The sequence below is a fragment of the Copadichromis virginalis genome, linkage group LG10 (assembly GCF_057382275.1).
Source record: "Copadichromis virginalis isolate Kocher_CV1m ecotype Utaka linkage group LG10, C_Virginalis_male_GT1.1, whole genome shotgun sequence".
Lineage (NCBI taxonomy): Eukaryota > Metazoa > Chordata > Actinopteri > Cichliformes > Cichlidae > Copadichromis > Copadichromis virginalis.
Window position 1 is genome coordinate 22,680,800 of NC_140627.1, and position 12,189 is coordinate 22,692,988.

At 39.5% G+C, this 12,189-nt stretch overlaps 1 protein-coding gene across 4 annotated transcripts in view; it reads left to right on the forward strand.

The window, feature by feature from the left end:
• shroom1 (shroom family member 1) overlaps nt 1-12,189 on the forward strand; it is a 29,757-nt gene continuing 17,568 nt past the window's right edge. For 2 of the 4 annotated variants that reach the window (XM_085470711.1, XM_085470713.1), the window contains exon 1: nt 1-206. The gene's annotated coding sequence lies outside the window, so the exon portion shown is untranslated. The remainder of the gene's footprint in view (nt 207-12,189) is intronic. The other 2 variants (XM_085470712.1, XM_085470714.1) reach the window with 1 other exon arrangement.

Below are 12,189 nucleotides of genomic sequence, written 5' to 3' on the forward strand. Positions count from 1 at the left end.
ATAAGGTAAGCTGAGTGCGGACGGAGGAAAAGGAAAGCTCATTACCAGAGGTTGCGAGACACGCCAGCTAACCATATACAGGTGAGCCGTCCTTGTTAGTTAGTTAGTGTAACTATCACTGATAAACGAAGAGGAAACCCACTGAAGACAACAAACCAAGAGTAAAGCTACAGTTTGAGGACCGCGAAGGAAGCGGGAATCGGCAGGTACGTTGAGGGTAGTTTAGGGTGGCAGCAGGTGCATCCAGTATCGCTGTGGCTGCTCAGTTTCGGTTGTCAGCTGTTAACCTGTTGGTTTATTAGTGAAAATGTTCGCAGAATACCTGTATGACAGTGACACCTTACAGTCAGACCTCTTGTTGCTGTTGTACAAGTTGTTTTTCGTGTCTGTGGGAAGTTAAAGTGTCCACGAATAAGCTACAGCTGGTCTCAGTTCAGTTTTATTACTGGGAGGTGAGGTCAGTAGTAGGATCTGGTGGTATTTAGCAAAGCCCATCTAGGCTGCTCATATCGCTACTTATTTATTTTGTAATACTTAATAAATGTATTATATATGTATGTGTGTGTGTGTGTAAATTAGATGTAATTCTTAATCTATACCCTTAACCTTTAAAATCGCATAGTTTTCCTTAGTTTGTAATATGATGAGGTTTTATATGCGTTAATGTTAGCAGCTTATTATTAATAGACATTATTATTACTGTTCATGAATGTTAGGTAACAGTGGGAGATAATAAGCAATATCTGAGTTGACAGCTGACTGATAAGCTTGTAATAGATACTGAGGACTGGATAGAAACAACCCTAAACCCTAACTACTGTTATCACCATATTAAATTGCTGTGTTGTACCTTACTTACTCATGCTTTGGTTGTTGGTTGAAACAAATCAAAACAACTAAAAAAACATAGTACTGTCCTGCTCTAACCTCACTTCATTGCCTTAAATTGATACCTAGCGCTCAATTATGCACAAGGAGGGAGGAGTGGGGGGGCTTTTTAGCTAATGAGTGGAGTATGTTTTATTTAAAGGGAAACTAGACACTGGTGTTTTGTGTTGGAGCTGAAACTGAGGCACTTAGGCTGTGAGGTTGGTCAGATGGTGGGAGCACACTGGCCTCTCTGTGTGCTGCTGTTGCCACTGCTGGAGGATGCCATGCTTGGGGCTGCTGACCTGGCTCAACCCCAGCTACGTCCACAGAGCCTGACCTGACAGCAGCACGCACTCAGATATTTGGGTATAATTATGTAGGCGTAATGCATGCAGAGAGATGAGGGACTTAGCCCAGAGGTGCTTGCATAAACACCTGTTGATCCCAATCGGCAGCTAGCATGTGGCAATACAAATATTTGGTAATGGTTGCATACAGGTGGCGGCTTGGACTGTAGCCTGAGTAAGTGTTGTTTGCAGGAAGTATAAAGAAGAAAGAAAGCCGGAAACCAAAGATGGAAGCAAATAGCAGAAGGGTAGCGTTATAAATGAGAGTAGGGTCACAAAGCCATGGGGTGTAAATGTAAACTTAGACTGGGTTTTGAAACCTGATCTCAGTCTTCCCCTTGCTCTCTCTCTCTCCCTCTCTCTTTCTCTCTCTCCCTCTTTTTTTTAGGGAAAAAAAGTAAAGTATGTAATGTTGTAGGAATTCAACCCTGCATGCGGTATGTTTCTGTTCGACCTGTAGGACATGGTCATTTTTATGTTTATTTTTTTTCCTCGAGCGGTGGAAAATTACTCACACTGCAGCTGAACGTATGTAGTTTTGGATGTTTAAATTCTTTTTGTGACCTTTTATACAACCAACCACTGCAAGGTTGAAGCGACTGGCTTGGCTCTGGGCGTGAGGTTATAGTTCACATAGGTTTCAGATTATTTCTGTAGAAACTGAGGTTTTTGTGGTTGATCCAGATGAAATGGGATTACACAGAAAATCTCATTAAATTTCAGAGACAAAGCAGCTGAAAGTAACAGAAATCTTTAACACATTACTTAACAGCGCAGTAATTAAACCATTATCAGCCTCACTTTGAACTTTGCACGAGGCATCATAGTGAAATAATGGCGTAAGATGTAGCAGGAAGGTCTCTAAGTTGTAATTAAATGAGAAGCCTGTTAGTTTCTGTTAGCCTTAAGTGGATTGTTTACATGATGGAAGTGCAGGCTTGATGTAATATACCTTTTGCTTTGAACCTGAATGATGTGAGACTGATGTGTGAATGGCATTGTTGGTTCCGGGAAGATAAATGTATACCGCTGTGAAAGAAAAAAGTGATATCATGAATGAGTCATAGAATTAGGTGTTAAGTTCACTGGCGTCTTTTGATGAACGAAAGGATTGACGCAGGCATGCTGTAATCAGCTATAAGAAAGAAGTTTAAGAGCATACTAAGTGGCGATTTTTTTCTAGGGGTTTTTGGTCAGTAGGAACTTAAATATCACCATATTTTTTGCGAGAAAAAAAGTACTCTGAGATTTTATTGGAAGTATGTCACAGGTAATACTGCAGATAAAATGTGTGTTTGATTTGTGCCATATCGAACAAATTCACATTTTCTCTCAGGGAGAATTTGATCCCTTACAACTGTGTTTCGTGACATGTTTTGGTAAGCTGAGGTGGCCCGGTGGTTTCTTTTGTTTCCATTTCAACATCCATGTCTTTGTGTTCACAATAACGCAAACCGGTACCAATTATTTGACAATTCCAGGGTGGCTGCTTTCACCCCGTATAGAGTGATTTGTTTATCACAGAAGGAAAGATTTGGGAAAAGTGTAATCTGTGCAGTATCTCAAATTGTAGCGGTCCACGTCTGGAACGTAGTGACCAAGTATAAAAGCAGTGTGTCATTCATTTTAAAAATAAAATGAATCAGAATGTGTTTGTTTGAGGTAAAAGCGAAAACATGTTTGCTGACCAAAGTCCTCAGACACAATGTTATCAAGATTTTAGGGGTAATAAAGTCAGACTTTATTACCTTACAAACTGGACCACTAAAGTCTGACTTTATTACCCAGACTTTATATCTGACCTTATATCATCCAGAAAGAGGTTAGTCTTTCTTAAAGCGTGGGCACATTGTCGTGTTGATACTGTAACATATTAATTAAACCCTAGTTAGAGCTGATGTTAGGTGTTATAATGTTTAGTGGTCCAGTTCGTAAGGCTGTTGAAAGTCGTGCCCTTGGGAAGGTCGGTGTGATAATTGAAGAGGATTTTAGCGTGCCTCTGTGTTTTGTATACGTATTCAGATATGCTCACTTGCACTGGAGTGACTTTGATGAGGTCCTGATGAGGAAATCATGGCAGATCAGTTGATTTTTCTTTTATAGTTGCCTAAAGTAAGAGCACACAAGAGGAAGAGAAAAACCTGCTTGTAGGCTGTATTCAAGCCCAAATTGCCCTACATGATTAATAAGTAATAAACTAAACAAGGGAAGTCTGTAGGTGTTGTTATTAAGTTGCACCAGACGAGCTGCAAATGGAACATTTAGATACCAAGGTTAGATGCATAACTGGTGTTGACTTTTTTTTTTAAAGCATGCTATTATATGATAGACACTTAGGTGAAAATGTCCTTTTGCCTTTAGATGGTTTCTGTGATGTTGGGCAATATGAGGAAACTTAAGGACTCTTCATCATCATATACCTAGTCATAGTTTTGGATACCCTTTCTCCTTGTTTTGTATTGAATCATTTCTTTAGTATAAAGGGTATAACAATGGTAAAAATGATGGCTGATCACATGTAAGTCTTTATTTTAAATCATCACTGTCTATATGCATGCATACATAAAGATGAAGATCGTCTGAGCGCCCTTCACTTTGACCGTCATCTTCTCTCTCCTCATGCATGGATGGCCTTCCAGACATTTGAGGGGGTCCTTCACGCTCCGTGTTTGAGAAACAGGCAAGGCTGTCCCCATCACCATCCAGCAGACTTAAACAGATGGAACCTTTTCAGCTCTTTTTGCTTGCTTTTTTTCCCCTCCTCGTTTCCTGTCTTTTACTCCAGGGCTCTGTTCTGCAGGCAATGACGGGGGCTTATTTACAATGGCTTTGACAACTCACTTGTCTGTAGTTGTGAGCTATGGTCAGATCCTCCTTCTTTTGTCAGAGGAGCAGAAAACCCGTTAAAGTCCTACATAATGGACGGACATGAAGAAGAAAAATGGCTGCCAGGGGTTATTACTGGCTAGGGCGAGACCCCCCTTTGGGGAAGCTGAAAAGTGTGTTCGGTTATGTGTGTGCATTCCTACTCTGGTGCTCTTACAGGACCACTCCTGCTCTATTGTTTGGACCTATAAGCCCCTCATTGTTATATGGTAGTGTCATATGTCATGAGTGCATTTTCCATGTGTATGGTAAAACATAGAGTAACCTACTTGTATGGGCAGCTTTTAAAAATACATCCTTAATCTTTTTTTTCTGCTTTTTTTAGGAGCTGTGTAGATAGAATTGCAGCAGCACATTAGATAAAGGTCTTTTACACTCACAAAGTATTTAAAGGTGCCCCGTGGGGTTATCTTTTATACAAACAAAATCAAGGGGCATTTTTTGTTGTTTCAAAGTTGTGTTGCAGATTTCTTCCTCTCTGTCTCTAGATCATTGCTGGATTTTTTTAAATGAAAACCCTGAACTTGTTGATAGATTGAACATAGTTGCATGCATGTGCATCATTTTTAGCATACATGAGACAAATAAACACTACAAAAGTGCTGACATGATGACACACAAGGGCAAAAACTTCACTGGGTACTTTTAATTATAAGACATCGTGTTATTGCCTTTTCGAAAGTATATCCCAGCAGAACCTGGACTGTAAAAATATATTTTCTATACCATATCTTTTTAAAATCTTTTCTTATCTTATTGATTTCTTGTTGCTTATCCAACAACAAATTCAGTGCCCTACACATTCCACTCTTTTTGAAATAACTTAAGATTTACATGTGATTAAATATGCAATTTTTGTTTCTTTCTGCATGATATAAAAGCAGATTATTCTGTAAATATTTGAACTGACCAATTTAAATTCTGCATAAATAGAGAAAATAATGCATTGCGTTATTTGTCAAGAACAATACATGCAGTAAATCCATCAGGACAAATCCAAATCCAGCACAGCGCTGGACTTAGATGCTGCACACTGATCACGGATTATTACTTTACAGTTGTAAAATCTCTAATGAATAACACTGGGGATTACGCTATTGCTTTTTTCACTGTGGTTTTCACAGCAGAGTATTCAGTAAAAGGCAGGAAGGCGCACAGTCTGTGGGGTGTGTGCTTGGGTCTGTGCCATGCCTGCAGGTCTGCTTTAGGGTCCTCTCAGGTTTCATAGCCCCTGATGAAAAGGTGTGGGTGAGGGGTTGTCAGTGAGACCTGAGCTGGCCAGGGATGCATTAATGTGGCTGTGATATTGACTAATAAAAGAGGCCTTTACAGCTGTCCGACATGGCTGGAACTAACCGCTTGATGTCTTTTTTGTGTGTGTGGTTGTCCAGTCAGTGCTGACATAGCTTCAGCACGTTGCACACGTCAAAATGATAAATTAGTGTGGGCTAAAGTGATTGTACAGTGGATTGTTTAGTTGACATTCTGCAATAGAATTATGATTTCAGTCATTTGTCATGCAAAAATAAGCCTCTCTGATGACAAAATTTATTGCTGTTCTCTGTTTCATGCCAGTGTGAAATGAATATCTTTTTTTTACGTTTAAAATACTCATGATTAAAGTAAAAATTAGTATAATCGTGAGCTGCCCTTCTGAAGTAATTTAAGACAGATTTCTTTTTGATTTTTCTCTGCCAGAAATGGTCCTGTTTAATATTACATGCAATCTGTCATATTCCTTTGGACCTTTCAGACTATTAATATGCCATCTGACTAGAACAGGCCAAGCCACAAGACAAATATTAAAAAAAATGCAACCAAGACCTATAGTTATTATGTAATAGTATATATAACAGCACTGTGAAAAAATACTGTTTTAAGTATTTTTCCATCTTGAATAGCTTTTTTTTTTTTTTTTTTTTTTTTTTTAGAAAAGACATTAATGTTAACCCCTGTAGTCACTTCAGTGTTTCTACATCACTCTATTTTTCTGTAGCAGGTTACAAAGTCCAAATTGAGTTGCACTGTTTTCTAGTGAAGTTTAATCTCTGTGTGATTTGTTTTAAAGTCTCCACACCGTCCTCCTCCTTCTCCTTACCCCCTTGTTCATCCCCCGCTTTGAGGTAGGAAACCTGCACTGCCACTAGCAACATGAGCCCATTGTGATCAGTACCCCTAAAATTAACCAAGGTGGTAAACTTGGTGCTGAGAAAGACTATAGAAATTAGGAATCGCTTGACTCCTGAGCATGATAATCAGCACTATTAGGTTACTGTATGTGTTTCAAAAGCAGGATAATTAGAAGTTAATACCAAGTATTTCACCTTGGCAGAGGCGTTGGTATAATGTGAGGCGTATGCAGAGGTGTGGGTGGCACTCTGTAATTATCAGGACATTAGACACACATTTGTTCTTTTGATACACCTTTGTCATGTGCTCTGTCAGTGAAACTACTTAGGCAAAGGTGGGACGAATGCAGAAAACTCAGTTCATGTCGCAACAAAGAAATACTGTACTCCAGATAAAATAATAACTCTGCTTTTAGTTGTTTCTTTTTCGTTATATAGTTCTCTGCAGCATAAAGAAAACTTTTCAGAGCAAAAGCGCTTAGCCAAGATTACTTAGTTTGAGAGACTTATCAGCCTGTTGAGGGAACAAATTCTTTGCTTGTGATTGCATTATGATGGGAAGATTTTGTCTTCTTCTTCTTCAGCCTACACACCAACTGAGTAGTGGCGTGATACTCTATACTGTGTGTGTTGTACTGAGGGAAACTGTCACTGCAAAAAGTCACTGTCATTTCAAAAAGATAAATGATCTACTTCAGGCACACATCAAAACTGAGGAAGTAAGTATCACTGGAAGTGTTTGGTACTGGTTTGTTTACTATGTGGTCATGAAAAAATATGTGGAGCATGCTTAAAGCTGGGAATTAAGAATTTAAAAAAAAATCTGTCATTAAGCTGCCCACTAGATTAAATGTACTTTGTGTGCATGTAGAGTGGAAAGATGATTAGCAGGGGTGAGGAGGTCAACTTACAGCTTGCTAGATCTGTTGCAATAAAGTGTAGTAGCATCTGATCATGGGTCAGCTTGAGCATTTTAGCTTCTGTTCTTTTTGTTAACTACCTTGAGAGATGTGATCAAACTACTTGTTTGTTTTGTGTGCTTGTAGGCATTTTCAGTTAGCAAATTAGTATTTTAGGAAGCAGAAAGTTTATTTAGTGTGGTGGCTAAATTGCTCTAATCTTGGTGTCTCTGTACCTGCAATGTTTATGCACGAAAGTACTTCTTTAGATAAACGGGAATTTAAAGTCAGACACCAGATGGTTTCTGACAAGTAACTGCCAAACAGTGAGGTGGTTTCCAGTCATGTTTATGTTCCAGGCACTTTATTCACTTGGTTACTATAGCAGATGAAATGCATCCTTCTCAAAAGGAAATCTGCTGGAAACCCTCAGTTGTTTTACACTTTAAGAGGAATGAGTAGGAGACATGAGTGTAAATAAAGAAGAAAGAGACTGAGTGACATTAGAGCCTGGGATGCCAAGGCTAACAAATTATAGAAATTAAAGGAATAGTAGATTACAGGGATTAAAACAAGTGATTATGAAAAGAATAAGTTATCAATTTTTCAGTTTAACTGCTTGCAGCTCTGCCCGTTAGTCAGGCTCTGGTAAGGGGCCTTCATCTCTCCTTGGCTTAATCCGGTTGTTCTATCAGGGTGGGTAATCCTGATAATTTGCACTCATTGAGCGAAAACAAAAATGTGGAGAATGCTGGCCAATTTAATTTGCTCGATTTCATCTGCCATTTGGAGGGTGTTAAACTGAGCGGGGAGGTCACAGTGGCCAAGTGGGTTCTAGATTAAACATTCAAATCTCCTTCCTCAAAAATATGCTTTGGATCAGAACTGTTGTTCAGTGTCAAGTTGGAGGCAGAGGGAGAAGTGCATATTTACTGTTTGCCCACACAGACTGCCTCTATCTGCCTTCCCGGTTGTTTTGCAATTCAAATCTCCTAATGCAACACTGAGCAAATTTCCCCTTGTTGTCCTTGATGAAGCTGCTGCTCTGTATCTGGACTGTCCTTTTCATGCATCTAAAAGCATAGTACCAGGTAAAAAGAGGGAGATTAGAGGCATGTCTGCTACTTTCATCATGGCACTTTAGATAGTGATCAAACAGTTTCTTATACGTTTTCCTTTTTTATCCTCATGTTTGTTTTCTCCTTGGTCTCCTTCCTTTCCAGACTTAATGTCAATGACATGCCCAGCAGCAAAAGCTCCATGCGTGAATGACTCCTGTTGTCAGTAAGCTTTTGCCACTGACTGCAGTGACTCTGCATTTATGTGCTCTTTGTGGAAAGGAATTCAACAAAAGCAGGACAAAAACATGTTATTCTACTGGCAGAGTTTGTTTGTTAAATATTTTTTTTTGTGCCTGTGACTGGATGTAGGCTTAGTTTAATGGACCAACACAAGCACAGGTGTGCATTCAGGGTGGGTGGAGCCTGTTAGGTAACCAAACTAGGGCTGCAGCTGAATATTTGAATGTTGAGGTTCGTTCATTGCATAAGTGCATGGATGGAAGTTTCAGGATTTGCGTGTTTCTTCTTCTTTTTTTTCCTTCTTTTTTTATACATGTGGAGGTACATGCAGTCTTAACTCTGATGCCTTGCTCTCATCACTCTGGCATGAAGCCACGATCGTTCTTCTTCACTTCATGTCATAGTTACAAACTTAGCGACTTTTCATAGCGCTTTAGAAGCAAAAAGCTATCAAAGGCCTTTCTCACCCCAGGCACGCCTCTCTCTTTTCCTTTGTACAATTTAGAAAGCTGCAACACCCAAAATAAGTGTGTGAAAGAAGAAAATTACAAGCATCCTGTTGCTTTTAACTTTCTCCCTGAGCGATAATTTCACTTGTCCATTTAGCCAAAATCACAGCACAGCCATTATCTTTATATAACATGTGTACAGCGATTTTTTTCTTTCCTTTTTTTTGTGAGATGACAACGCAGTAAAAAAAACATGTGACCCGAGCAGGAAACCCACATTTATATTTGTCAGCTGGACAAGCTTCAATAGAAGTGAATGGGGAAACGTGGTAAATATTTATTACTTGAGAAACTGCTGTTACAACAACTCGTGGGAACACTTCTTGTTTTGGTGTGTTTGATTGACAATTGACAATCTTCCAAACTTGAGTTACTGAGTGAGCAAAAACCTTTGTAGGAGTGTGCAGTGCCCTTCCTTGATGCTTGGATCTCAGCAATGAGGGAGTGTATTTACTGTTAGAGTCTGGAATGCAGGTTTTCCCTCAAAACCGGTCTCTGAAATGCTTCTGTTATTTTCTGTGTTCTACGACTGTCCATTCACTACTGATAATTGCCTCACATTATATAGGTACAAGGGAGCAGTAAGACCTGACCAGGAATGCCGTTGGTCATTTAGTACTGTAACCTGACTTTAGCCACTCCAGGAGGTTGAACAATTATGAGAGGGGAAAACGCCCATTTCTACTTATGTCCTCGGAGCGTCTCAAAGGTAATAGGATAGTGTGTTGATGTGAAAATTTACGATCTGTGTGGCAGCAGATGGATGGGGATGAGATTTTGGATTTTCCATGACTGCAGTAACAAACCTTATAAACCTGAGGCTAGACCCGTAGTACGTCACTGTGTTGCTACTAAATGGCTGACATGGTTCTTAGAAGAAGGGTTAGTAAATTCTGATTAATCAAATAACTAAATCTAAAGTGTGCTTGGTCTCTGCGCTAACAGTCATAATTGGTGCTTAGGCATCTTTGCAAATATTCGCCATTGGCACATTGTTAACCTGGCACTTCTGCTCATGCATATTCCCTCAGTAGAGGATTAAATATTTAACGTCATTATGTAATCAGTATTGAAACGAAAACTTTGTCCTTATGATATAACAAAGCTTCACTACAGGCCTGTTTTTCCTGTCTGGAGGTGTCATGAGAACTTTTGGATTGCAAATCGAAATTAAGTTGCGTTGAGCACAGTGGATAGGAAAAAGGGCAGTCCCTTTTCAACGTGTTTGTCTCAGAGTATGCCAGACATAGATGGTCTAAACGTATCTTTTAAATCAAATAGTGACCTCATTGCTTTGCTGAGGGCTCACAGTTCTGTGATCTTCTCTTATGCACTTTTGTATTCGACCAGGAAGTGTCCCGCAGGCTGTCTCTTATCAGATGTTCACGTACTATCTACACAGGCCAACAGGTGAGCTCACTGCCAGTTTGATAGTATGAGTAATATTTAGATACAGCAGTTTAATTAACAACTTTTGTAAGAACCGTGTAGAAATTGAGAATTTCTTCCAGTGGACACTAGAGCACAAGAGACGCCATTGCGAACTAACCATTAACATAACTGATAACTGAATTCTCAGAGTGGCCTGAGGTCGGGATGTGATCTGAAAGAAACGACAAGTAAAATTGGGGTTTTGTGTAATGATTATAACAGCCTGTTTGCTTTTACCTGCAGTACATGTTCTCGCTGCTTATCAAGCACATTCCTTGTGCTTCTGCCAAGCTCCCAATCCAGCCAATCAGCCTGCGATAACGCACTAAGTGCCATGTCACCATAAAGGGTCAGGTGTTTGCCCCGCTGATCAATATTGTCATGAGTGTAAAGTCAGCTATAAGAAAAGAATCTACTTACGTTTGCTAATTGGCACTACACGCACGTAGTAAAGCTGAGACTCATGGGAATGACCAGTATTTAGTTGTAAACCAAAGCACTGGATTTAACTTTAAGGTAATCATGGCAGTTCACTTGTAGTCATTTAAAGGTAGCCCAGCTAGTAGTTGATGAGACATTTTGCTGACATCATGATGACTTGAGCACAGTGTGTTAGAGATTAGATTTCATAATCAGGGTTTTTGCCCCAGTCCATTCAACAGAAGAAACTTACCCTTAATAATAACTATATGAAATAAGTAGTATTTCTAATGCTCAATCTTTTAAAGTTTAATTATAGAAGCAGATATGTGAGTTAGGCTGAGGCTACTACTACATCTGACATGTTCTGCAGTAAGGATTACTACAGGAATACACACCTAAATTAAAAGTAAGCTCCATGCTTTAAAATCAGAGTTAATTAGCTTCTTAATAACGACCAGGAAACGGGTTACACTGATTTCCATTGTAAACCCTCAGAGAGCGTTAGACTGCAGCTGCTTTTGAAAAACCTGAGAACCAGGTCATATCATGTAGCCTTTGTGCTATAGGGAAGCCCATTAACAGCTTTACCCTGGGTTTACCAGCATTAATGCATTTTATGAGTAGTGTATTATATACTGTCTAGGTGCAGATGCATAGCGTCTTGCATGAGCATTTCCAAATCCTCTGCACTATCTCTGTGATTATTTTTAGTTTTTGTTTTCTTGTTTACTTCTTTTATGTTGTTCATTAGTAACACATGTCCTCACGTGGTCTTTCCTGAAGATAGTATTTACTCTTATATTGGCATATATTCTTATTTGCTCTTTTTGGTTTGAAGTCGGTGTTCATACCTTGTCCATGACATTGATAGTGTAAGATTAGGGATTGGTCTTACAAGAACAATACATGCTCTGTAAAGTCACTTTCTCTCCAGGAAGTCTCCACCTCTGCGAATTCACGTCCTCATGGTGAAGCCACGTGGTGTTGTAGCCCCAGCAGCAATGCCACCATGTGTGATATCCAGTGTTTGTTATGTGTCTATAGTCAGACCACAGCTCGTTATGTAACATGGCAGAGATGGTCACTGCCACCAGGCGACACTGAGCTCACTGGTAGAGAATGTCAGCTGAAGACGTGAAAGTGGTCAGTAAAACGTGGCTACATTGTTACTGGATTTTTCGATACTCAATGTAAAGCTATTTAGGTTTCAGCATATGTGATCTTTTATATGTGTGTATATCATAAACAGAAGATGTAAGCATGCATGTCTTAATAATAGTTGTGGTGTATGTATTGGCACCAACAAATCTGGTTGTCAGAAGTGAGTGTTTGTGTTTGATTTTGGGATGGAGAAAACAAAGATGAAGGGAAACTGAGTCCCCCCCCCCCCTATT